This window comes from Globicephala melas, chromosome 12 (genome assembly GCF_963455315.2).
Source record: "Globicephala melas chromosome 12, mGloMel1.2, whole genome shotgun sequence".
Classification (NCBI taxonomy): Eukaryota; Metazoa; Chordata; class Mammalia; order Artiodactyla; family Delphinidae; genus Globicephala; species Globicephala melas.
In genome coordinates this window covers 31,013,725-31,025,038 of record NC_083325.1, presented here as the reverse complement: position 1 = coordinate 31,025,038, position 11,314 = coordinate 31,013,725, and the positions used below count along the sequence as shown (strand labels likewise).

Genomic DNA, 11,314 nt, shown 5'->3' with positions numbered 1-11,314 from the left:
CACTGCGAAGCCTGCGCACCGCAATGCAGAGTAGCCCCCCGCTTGCTGCAACTAGAGAAAGCCAGTGCGCTGCAACGAAGACCCAACGCAACCAAAAATAAAAAATAAATAAAATCGATTCTTAAACACACACACACACACACACACACACACACACACACACTCCCCAAAGCTACCTACCCTCTGTTAAATGAAATCCGAATTTGCCGATATACCCAATAGGTTCATTATGCGAGCATTCACCGAGTACCTGCCATGTGCCAGGACGGTCGGTACTGGGTGTGAGTGCAAAGACCACTTAGACCCAGTCAGTGCCTTGTTTGAGTCCAACCGGGGAGGCAGATACGAACAAAGACTGTATAATAAGGGGAGAGCGCTGTTTCAATGCCGAACCCGGGAGCTACTTGACCAGCAGCGAACCCAGGTAATGGTAGCGAGAAAGATCTGGAACTGCTCCGAACTCCCATTTCCAAAGGTTTCCCCAAGGAAAGGGAACTCGGCTTTTCTCAAGGGAGAAGTGGAACTACGAGGAACTTTGGGGTATGTATAGTGCTGAGAGGGAAACGAAATGTGCCGTTCTGATTTCACTTTCCACTTTTCCGGCGTGAGAAAGTGCAGTGTCGCGGGGAGGAAGCTTTGACTCTCTGCCGGAATTCCGGCCGCGGCGGGCGCAGGGCGTGTGCGGGCGAGGTCCCGAGGCGCGGCCCTCCGAGGGTGTGGGGGCGCCCGAGCACCGGAGACCTGAGAGTCCGACTGCTTCGACTCGAGGGAGCACGAGCGCGCCCGGGCGGGGCCGGGCAGGCTGGGATCCAGGCTGGGGACAAAGCCGAGAGCGCGACGCGCGGGCTCTAGGCCGGTGCAGCCCCTCCCCGGGCGCCAGGCGCGGCGGTCCCGGCCCCGGCGTCCAGGTGCGCTTCGCCCGCGTAGGCTTTTCCGGTCTCGTGGGCAGAGAGGGACAACCAGGAACTCGGGCTCAGTCTCCACCCCGAAGCGGGGCGGGTCCGCTTGGGATAAGACCCGCTGCCCGGCCCCGTCAGGGTGTGATCTCGGTGACCGCACAGAAGGAACGCCGTCCCGTCTCGGCCCCAGGGGTAAGGGGGTCCCGGGCTCCGGAAGGGGTGCAACAGCCCGGGAAAGCCTCGCGGGGGTGGCGGGTCCGGCGCCGCGCCGCTCCCAGGAGGGAGTGCCCGCGGCCGGCCTGCGGGCCCGCCCGGGCAGGCACAGGGTGGAGCGAGCCGGACTCGCTCCGGGTGGGCAAGGGAGAGGCAAACACCGCCCTTATCCACCGGCACCTTCCAGGAGAACCTCCAGAGCAGTTTATGCAGCTCAGGATGTACACCAGTTAGAGACCACCGCAGCTATTTATTGAGTTCATGTGCCAAGCACGGTGCTGGATTTAGGCATTACAAAGGATTGAGTAATATTCCCTGGAGCTGACTCAGTCCAACACCCAAGTTTTGCTTTTTTAATTCTTTCTTTACTCCGTTTAAGAAACGTACTCCTTTCTCCTAGTCTCTTACCCTTTCTCTCCGTGTGCACCTGACGTGCTCAGCACAATGCCTGGAACATGGGAATCTGATATTATTATGAGATCCATGACCAGCGTCTGCCGATGGCACAGCCTCACTCTTTAGTCATGGTTTTAACCAGCCGGAGACTTTGGGACCAAAGAGGTTATTGCTTTTCAACAATCTGCCCAACTTTAAGTGCTTCCCAAATTGATGCAAGTCTTCTGTAAGCTGTTGGGAGCATGTGGGTCCTGACTAACCCACAGCTTTCATGAAAAGTGGGCATCTGCTGTCTCCAGCTGACAGTGGGAAGAATGAATAGGGTCCCCCCCCCAAATGATCCATCCCATTGTCCATCAGTTCTAGAACCCTCCACCTCCTCCTTACATTGCAAGTAACTCTCTTGATAGGGAAGCCCTCGCTCTTTAGTTGCCAGGGAATTCTCGGATGACAGAGGTGGAAGAGCAAGCAGCAGAGGAAGGGGACAGGGATGAGGAAATGGGTAACCATAGCCGCCCAGGACTGGCTGACTTCCCAGAGCCCTTTCTGGCCAAGGCCGGATCCCCTACATGAGCTTAGATCAGATTTCTGTTGCTTTGGGGGTACACGTGCGGGCACAGACGTACACACAATTACTGGATCAAAGGTGTCTGTGAATTTCCCTCCTAGATGTTCTTGCATTTGGTTAGGGATAATTTTTCTCTGAAAGCTATTTAGAGGGTAACATTGCAGTTAAGTCCGAGCACACCAGCCCTCAGTATCTGTAGGGTGAGAAGCCACTTGGTCATCCTCAGACTGTATCTTGTGGCCCATTTCTTTGCTTATGTCTAGCCGCTCATTTGTTTCTCAGCCTTGCACATCTGCTTGTAGACTAAGCCTGCTCTTCTCCAAGGGAGACGGAGGGGAGGGGCGGGCGCCGGGATAACAGACCTTGTGCCAGGGAGTACTTGTAGCTTCAGAATAAACCAGAGGGGGAATTTTCCTTGGGTGTCAATTTTATCCAGGTATTTGAGGATGAAAACACTTTTCATACAAAAACAATTACAGATATACTTTGTAGTAGGATTCAGAATTTAGATACCTTCTTCGTATAAAACAAACACTTCTAAACGTTTTGCCTGGGCTTTGGGCTGCAATTTGGCCCAAACCTAACCTTTGGGAGTTTGCTTTTACTGCAGTTAGGGCTACTTATGGAGGCAGTTTGATCGATGCTGCAGTATCCTTCATGGAGGGACTTTGAGTAACAGCTGTACTAGGTTACTTGTTTAATCTTTATTTCAACCTGAGGCGGGGTTATTAAGCTTGTTTTACAGAAGAGGATCCTGAGGCTCCAAGTGGTGGTCCTTAGTCAAGGTCAGACCTTTTGCGAACATTTAAATCCAGCTGCTGGATACTAAAGCCTGTTCTGTTATCCTCTCTGTCCTACTGTGGCTCTGTCAGTGCTTGGTTCAGAGTGATATGGCATTTGGATTTGTGGCTTCCTGGCTTATTAACTAAATCTTGACCAATGTTTTTCTTTGCCTTTTCAACTTTCTTCTGGTCAAGCTGATGTGTAAACCATGGTGGGAAGAACTGGACCTGGCAGTAGTGTGGGGATACAGGTGAATGGCCCTAAATTCGGGAAGGGCTTGGCTTGTGGATGAGGGAATAGACTCACTCTTTGTGGCACTGGGCAGAGCTGGGCAGGAATTTTTGGATGGCAGGTTCTGGTTGGACTTAAGGAAGTGGCTTTTGAAACCCGTAGGCTGGGTGACTTTGGAGCTGGCGGGAGTCTCTCCCCAGAGATATCTGGGCAGAGGCCGAACAGCTCCTTTCTGATGGAGCTGGGAAGGGGACAAGGTTAAACTAAGATGGCTTCTAAAGCCATAGTTTCCAAACTTCAGGTACATCCCTCCGGAAGCTTGCACAGCACACAGATTCTTGCCCCCAAAGTTCTGATCAGTATGACAGGGTGGGACCCAGGAATCTGCCTGTCATTGGTTTTATTGGGAATAACTTGTTAGTGTTCAGTTATGTTTGAACTGGACAGAGAGCTTTGCTGTGGGAACCTGCACCACCACCTCTGAAGAATTTATTTTAAAGGTTCAAGATGCTTGAGGTCAGTAAGTTGCCATTCTGCTCCTTGGTCCGGACTGCTAGACATAAAACTCATGTGGAACATTTTATCCGCAATCGGCAGCAAGGATAAATTGCAGCCAAAGGCCAGACTGTAAGTTACTCTGGAAAAGACCTTCACCTTTTCCCCCGCAACATCATTAACCCTTTAAGGCCCGGATATAACACAGCATGGACAGCCTGACTTGAAACAGATCAGGAGGCCCCATGGGTGGACTTTTGTCAAGTCATCAGAAAGACGTCCCTGCCCAGTCACTGTGGATTCAATCCGCTGGGTTAAGGCACTCACCTCCCCCCACCACCCAACAGGTAACATTAAATTATTACCAGGAGCTAGTGTAGAGGGGCCCTGTGGTGAATGGGAACAAGTTCTCCTGATTCCTGTGTAGTGGAGCCATCTCCTCTGGAGGAGGTCCTTTGTGGACACAAGCCCGGTGGTATCAACAGTCCCCAGCACCTGCCTTCTCACTCCTCTCCAAGGGCCTCAGGAAGGCATTTTCTGGACCCTGCTTAGCTTCAGCTTCTATTATTGCTGCTTTTTGATGCTGTACAAGGACCCAGTGACTCACTGGTTCTCATCCTTGTTAGAGTCACAGACCCCTTTGAAAATCTTTTCTTGTTTTATTTATTTATTTTTATTTTTTGGCCGTGCCACACAGCATGTGGGATCTTAGTTCCCCAACCAGGAACTGAACCCGTGCCCCCTGCAGTGGAAACGCAGAGTCTTAACCACTGGACCGCCAGGGAAGTCCCTGAGAATCTGATTAAAGCCACGAATCTCCTCTTGAGAAGAATAAACATGCATTTGACATTTTCCCATACAGTCTCAAGGGGTTTACGGACACCCTTCTAATCCCAACCATGGATGCCTAGACATTGTGTTAAGAATTGCCCTAAAATTTGGCAATGTTTCTCAGAATTTTAAAATCCATTTACTTTTGTTCCATCAATTTGAATACTAGGAATTTATCTTAAAGATATAGTTGGACATGTGTGTGGAGACATGTGTACAAGGATATATACATTGCAGCATTGTCTGTAGCACCAAAAGTTTGGAGACGATTAAATCTCAGTAAGGGACTGGTTAAGTTATGGACCATCCATGCAATACAATACAATGCAGCTGTTAAAAAGTGGTGCAGGGGCTTCCCTGGTGGTGCAGTGGTTGAGAGTCCGCCTGCCGATGCAGGAAACACGGGTTCGTGCCCCGGTCCGGGAAGATCCCACTTGCCGCGGAGCGGCTGGGCCCGTGAGCCATGGCCGCTGAGCCTGCGCGTCTGGAGCCTGTGCTCCGCAACGGGAGAGGCCACAACAGTGAGAGGCCCGCGTACCGCAAAAAAAAAAAAAAAAAAAAAAGTGGTGCAGGTTGATAGGAACAGATATAGAATGATATTGAAGATATATATACATATATTTAAAGCAAAATACAGTTTTACAAGATATGCTAACATTTCTGTATATAAGAATCGTGGAGGCTATTTATATTCTTAGGTACTTGTTAATGCATAAATACTTCTGAAAGGTTACACAGGAAAACTATGACTGCCACTGTAGTTGGAGGGAGGTGAAGTTCTTACAGACTTATCAACATATACTTTTTGGTACTATTTGAGTTGTTTTTTTTTATCATGTTCATGTATTGTCAGCTTTTTAAAACAGAGAGTTACAGATAGCACCTGTCCATTTAACACTGCTTGTGAAGAGGGAGAATGAAACAGAAATGAAGAATGTACAATTATCAAGTTTTCCAACCTTAAAATTAATATATGGTCATATACTTTCTTATTTGTGTACAAAGAGCTAGCATGGAGTGTGCTTTGGTTTCCATACATTTCATCTGGCTATACTTTAACTGGTTGCAAAAATATTGTAAGGTGCCTTGACTTGCATGGTGGGGAAAGTTCTGCATTTAAATGGTCCGATGGTTCCATGTGTTTTTAGCTGCAGAAGCAGAGAGAGGAGGTAGATGGGATAACGCACAGCTTGTAGACTAGATAGACCTGCTGGGGCAGGGCGCTTTGTCAGAGAAAGTCCTCACAGTGATATCAGGTCATGGGCACTCAGAGACCTGGCTTTGGCTTCAGAGCCTGGGCCTCCTTCTGCGGCTCAGTCTGTGAGGTCTCTGCCTCTCTGTAGGCTGAAACCTAGTGTCCCCTATGAGCCTGACCCTGTGCCAAACACCTAGCATGTTATTTTTAAAAAATTTTTCACCTATGTTAGGTGGGTCCTGCTAATGTCGTCTCCATTATACTGATGCAGAAACTGAGGCACAAAGGGATTGAGGAATTTGCTCGACATCACATACTATCAAGTGGTAGAGCCAAGACTTGAACTTGGCAGTCTGATTCTATCTCCTGTGCTTACTACTCTGTTATACTATATAATGGGTTAAAAGTGGGGAATCAGCCTGAGAAGGCAGGGCTGGTAGATTAAGCTGACTACGGGGTTGGACTTTTTCAGAGGTAAAGAGGTAGAGGCTATGTCCAAACCACTGGTCCAAGATGGATTTGATGTCATCTGGGTCATTCTAAGTGGGCAGGGAGTCCCAGCTGTTAGGTGGGGAGTGGAGCAGACATCAAACGAGGATGATGTGCTGTGTCATGATGCTGGTGGTGCCTCCCTATGGGAGCAAGACTTGGGGCAGCATCTAGGGGCAAGAGAGGCAGCTCAGCACCTCAGAGAAGGGTCTTCAGGTGGTAGGCAGGATGTCAGTGGCCCCCGCCAAATGGAAAAAAGTTCATTCATTTATTATACAGTGTGACATATGCTAGCTATTCAAGGATAAAATACCCAGACCCCATCCTTAGGGAGACAAACAAGCAAATCAACAATTAAAAAATCATACGATTGCATGCAATTTTTTTTTTTTTTTACAGAAGCCAAATACATTTATTAAACCTGCTCTCAGCCAGGCAGTTAGATACAAAGATGTCTATAACTACAGGGGCTTCACAACCTCCAGAACCACTTAACCAGGCAATGCTGGGTAAAGGTGACTTGGATTAGCTTTAAGCAAATAAGTCCATTTTGAGCTGGTCACTTGGCCTCTGGTCAGCAGTCATCCAGTTTGAGAAATACAGAAGATGCTGCTGCCTCCCAGAATGTCCTGTCCCAACAAGTGGGCCCTGAGGCTGGGGCACAGGGCAGTCTGCAGAGGTTCACTCCATTACCTCACTGCATTTATCATTGCATGATAAATGATTTGATACACTATGCACAGACTGCCGTAGAGCTGAGGGGGTATACCTAACGCCATCCTGGGTGGTCAGAGGAGGCTTCCTGGAGGAGGAACCATCCTGGAGGTGGGCTAGGAGAAGAAGGGCTTATGCACAGGCATGGGGATGAGAAAGCAAGACCAGGCACAGTGGAGGAGTGGCATGTCAGCCAGAGCAGGACTAGTCCCAGCGGCCAGAGCGGGAGGGCCCTCAGAAATTAAGGCCATTCTGTAGGCCCATAGGAGACAGGATCAATTATTGGGGGATAGGTCTTAGAGAGTCCAGGCATCCCATAGTACAAACTGCTGGCCTAGGTTATAAATCCCTGCTTTCTTTTGCATCTGCTCCAATGCTTAGCACAGTTATGTGATAAATGTTTTTAAATAAAAAGGAAGCTCTGGGTACCAGGAAGGAAGAGATTCAGCCTTGGAAAAACAAGGCTCCCTGCTTCCCTGCCCTACACTAGGCCAACTCTTTAAGGTTTGGCTTACATATAGTCTTCACCCCTGATTGGCTTAATCTGGGTGAGGGGTCTCCCCTGGGTGCTCCTGTCTCCCTGTGATTCCCCTACCACAAGAATGTTCACACTTTTGTGCCTGATTACAGGCCTGTGCCCTCCCCTCAGCTTTGAGCTCCTCTGAGGGCAGGGCCGTGTGCCCCCCGTCCTCTGGCCCAGTGCACGGTAGGTGCTCACCAAAGGGCTGCTGAATGAATGTGCTATTTTTCATGGCCTGGAAAATTCAGTCCAACCTCCAAGCCCCACAGAATGACCCATTTTTGAAAATGACTGTTCTAGCCTTTATCTCTACTCTCTTCATGTCCTTAAACCAGCCCAAGTCCACACTTAATGCATTTGACCCTTGAACAACTCGGGGGTTGTTCACTTCCTGCACAGTTGAAAATCCACGTATCACTTTACAGTCCATCCGCTTATCCTTGGTTCCTCGGTATCCTTGGTTCTACACCCGCGGATTCAACCATCTGTGGATGGCAAACTGGCGCAGTAGAATTTAGTGAAAAAAGCTCAGGCGTAAGTGGCTCTGGGGAAGCTCAAACCTGTATTGTTCAAGGGTCAACTATACTCTTTTCCAAATAAGTCTTACCATTCATAATCAGAGCTGAGGCTTCATTTTTACTGTCTTTGCCTACAGACCTCTTTGCTGTTTAAATCCTGTCTGTCTTTCTAAGCTTTTATCAAACGAGAGCTTTTTGACTCTCTTGGGTGGTGGTGGGACGACTTAGTCTGTAGTCTCTCGCTACCCTGAAGGTTTTATGATAGTTGCCGAGCGCTGCTTTGTCATTGGATTGGTTAGCAAGATCTTCTCCGTCTCTGTTTCTCTCACAATGCCTAGTACCTGATTGGGGCAAAATAACTATTTAAGTAAAGACGATGAGTGGCTGCCCACATAGCAAGTGGCAGTTTTGGAATGGGGGGTCTCATGCAGGGACTACCTAAATGAGAATCAGGGCCTGGAACTGGGTGTGAGGAGAATAAGCAGGGGTGCTTATTGGAACTTGATTACCTAAGGTCTTTGAGCCCCACCCAAGATTTACTGACTCAAGTTCTAGAGTCTAGCATCCCCCAAATCCATTTTTCTGAACACTCCCTGAGTGATTTTTGGGCACACTAAAGTTTGAGGACTTTTCCCAGGTACCGTGCTAGGTGCCTTACCCTCTGTACTAATTAGAATCTTTTTCAAGCCATAGCTCCAGACGCCAAGTCCTGACATCATCCAAGGCCCCAAGGAAGGAGGAAGTTGGTAGGCTGACTCTATCTGTTTTAGCCTGGGGGACACTCTGTCTCCAAGCCCCTTGGCAGGCTTGCCTTTATTTCTCATTGGCCAGAGTGTGTCACATGGCCACTCATAGACCATTGTGGCGGTTGGAATGGGCTTGCCTTGGACCAGTCATTATTTCTTCCTGGGGAGTCCCACCTTCCTGGTTTACCAAACCCAGTCTGTCAACTCATGAAGGTTCTCTTAATGAGGAAGGAGGGTATGATGGGGATTGACATTATTGCTAATCCTGGCAGAAGTCCTGCACAATAGACACAACTATCTCAGATTTATGCCAGAATAAGCTGGCTCTCACAGTGGGGGTGAACCTTGAAGCAGGGACTGGAGCTCCGCCCTTGTTCTGGATTCCCAGCCTCCTACCTCCAGCGCTGCATGTCCTCCTTTATAGCCTAGGCCACCACTCACATGTAGGAAGAGACTTGAATTTGGAGTTTCACAGATCTTATAAATTAACAGCTCAGGCCTGCCAGAAGTAAAGCATGTTTGCAGTGGGTGGTTTTGAGAACTCTACTGTTTAAATAATCTTTGGCAAACATATTTCCTGAGTCATATTTAGGCATAGCTATGCTTGTATATATTAAACGGTGTTAATGTTATGATACCCCCCCTTCCATTAATAAAATTTTGCCTGTTTTTCCCCCCATGACCTTATTCTTGATGTAAGATCATGAGTGGGAATCTACAGTTATAAAATGCCCATGGGATGGTTTGGGGACCATTTTAGGCATCAGTAGTTGGAATCTAGAATCATTACTCTAAAGCAGTGGTTCTCAAATTTGAGGATGCATCAGAATCACCTGGTGGGCTTCTTAAAAACTAAATTGCTGGACCCCCGCCCCAGAGTTTTGGATTCTGTAGGTCTGAGGTTGGGCCTGAGAATTTACACTTTTAACGAATTCTCAGTTGATGGTGACGTTCTTGGTCTGGGAACCACACTTTCACAGCCACTAGGTTGTATGAACTTCTTTTAGGTTGAAATACTGGTCTGGATTTATTGAAAAGATAAACATAGTGGGATTTTAATCATGCACATGGCACCTTCTGCCTTTTTCAGGTTCTTTTGTGCTCCCTATTAAAGCTGCCTGTGACCTCCCCACCAGAGCCATGCTTTGGGTGGACTGGATTCCCAGGGTTTTCTGTACTTCAGTGAATCTGGGGAAGGCTTATTCCTCAGAAGTGAGAAGATGAAGTGGCATCCACACGCCCTCCCTCCAGGCCAAGCATGGTTGTCTGGGCACTAAAGGTGGCCTTAAATATTGGTCTTAAACTCCTGCTTTTACCTTAAGAACGAATGAATTTCTGATATGTGCTCAAACATATTGATAGGAGAACCTTGAGAACATTATGCCAGGTGAAATAATCCAGACACAAAAGAGCAAATATGATTCCACATATAGGGGATGCCTAGAAAAGCCAAATTCAAATTCATAGAGACAGGAAGTAGAATGATGGTTAGCCGAGGCTGGGGTGAGGGGGGAATATCGAGTTATTATTTAATGGGTACAGGGTTTCTGTTTGGGATGTGGTGATGGTTGCATGATATTGGGAATGTAATTAATGCCACTGAATTGTACATTTAAAAATTGCTAAAATGGTAAGTTTTGTTATGCATATTTTACCACAATTAAAAAGAAAATCATCCTTCATCTCTGTTCTCCCAGTGGTGTCCTGGAGCGTTCTTGTATCAGTCCATCAGAGATGGTTGTTAAATGTGCAGGGGTTTTGCAAGCTGATTGCTAAATATAGCCACTATTTAAAATTCAGTTAGGGCTTCCCTGGTGGCGCAGTGGTTAAGAATCCGCCTGCCAATGCAGGGGACACAGGTTCAAGTCCTGGTCCGGGAAGATCCCACATGCCATGGAGCAACTAAGCCCGTGGGCCACAACTACTGAGCCTGTGCTCCAGAGCCCGCAATCCACAACTACTGAGCCCGCGTGCCACAGCTACTGAAGCCTGCGCTCCTAGAGCCCTTGCTCTGCAAGAAGAGAAGCCACCGCAATGAGAAGCCCACGCACCGCAAGGAAGAGTAGCCGCCGCTCGCCACAACTAGAGAAAGCCCGCGTGCAGCAACGAAGACGCAACACAGACAAAAATAAGTAAATAAAATAAATCAATTTAAAAAAATTCAGTTAAATGAACTTAGGTGTAAATACATTACCTTAAAATAGACATATTTATAAATAAGTTTTATGTATTTATTTTTAAATAAGTTTTATTGAAAACAACCCATCACTTTCCAATTATTTTACTACATTTTACTATTATATATAGTTTCTTATATCTGTGTGGTGGAAATACTATATAATGGTGTACTACTGCCTACTTATTCCCAGCTCCAAGTTCAGTGACACCACATAAGTAAGTTGAAATTGGTCATGTTGGAAATATTTACACCAAAGAAATGGAGACAAACCAGGGTTTTCTTTCCCTGGAGAGCTCCTGTTAGATTATTAGCACACCCCTGGTCTCCTCATGTCTCACTGGTGGAGCAGGGTTGGAGTAAGCTTGTAGGGATAAAGCACCAGCTACTTGGGATCTTCCAGCCAGACTTTCTTGAATTGAATTCTAGCTGTTTCCAAATAGCCATGTCATTGGGTGTTTTCCCCATGCCTGAAAAAGAAGACGTGATGGCTAAGTTTAGTGGGTAGGAAACTGGATGAGTCATATAGTAAGTGAGTGA

General features: G+C 47.5%; 1 protein-coding gene across 4 annotated transcripts in view; it reads left to right on the top strand.

Moving 5' to 3' along the window:
- The first annotated feature begins 332 nt into the window (after positions 1-332).
- Positions 333-11,314, top strand: part of ANXA4 (annexin A4) — a 70,330-nt gene continuing 59,348 nt past the window's right edge. The window contains exon 1 of one of the 4 annotated variants that reach the window (XM_060309615.2): positions 333-424. The gene's annotated coding sequence lies outside the window, so the exon portion shown is untranslated. Of the gene's footprint in view, positions 425-451; positions 541-690; positions 909-930; positions 1,092-11,314 lie in introns of those variants that run through there. The other 3 variants (XM_060309614.2, XM_060309617.2, XM_030877461.3) reach the window with 3 other exon arrangements.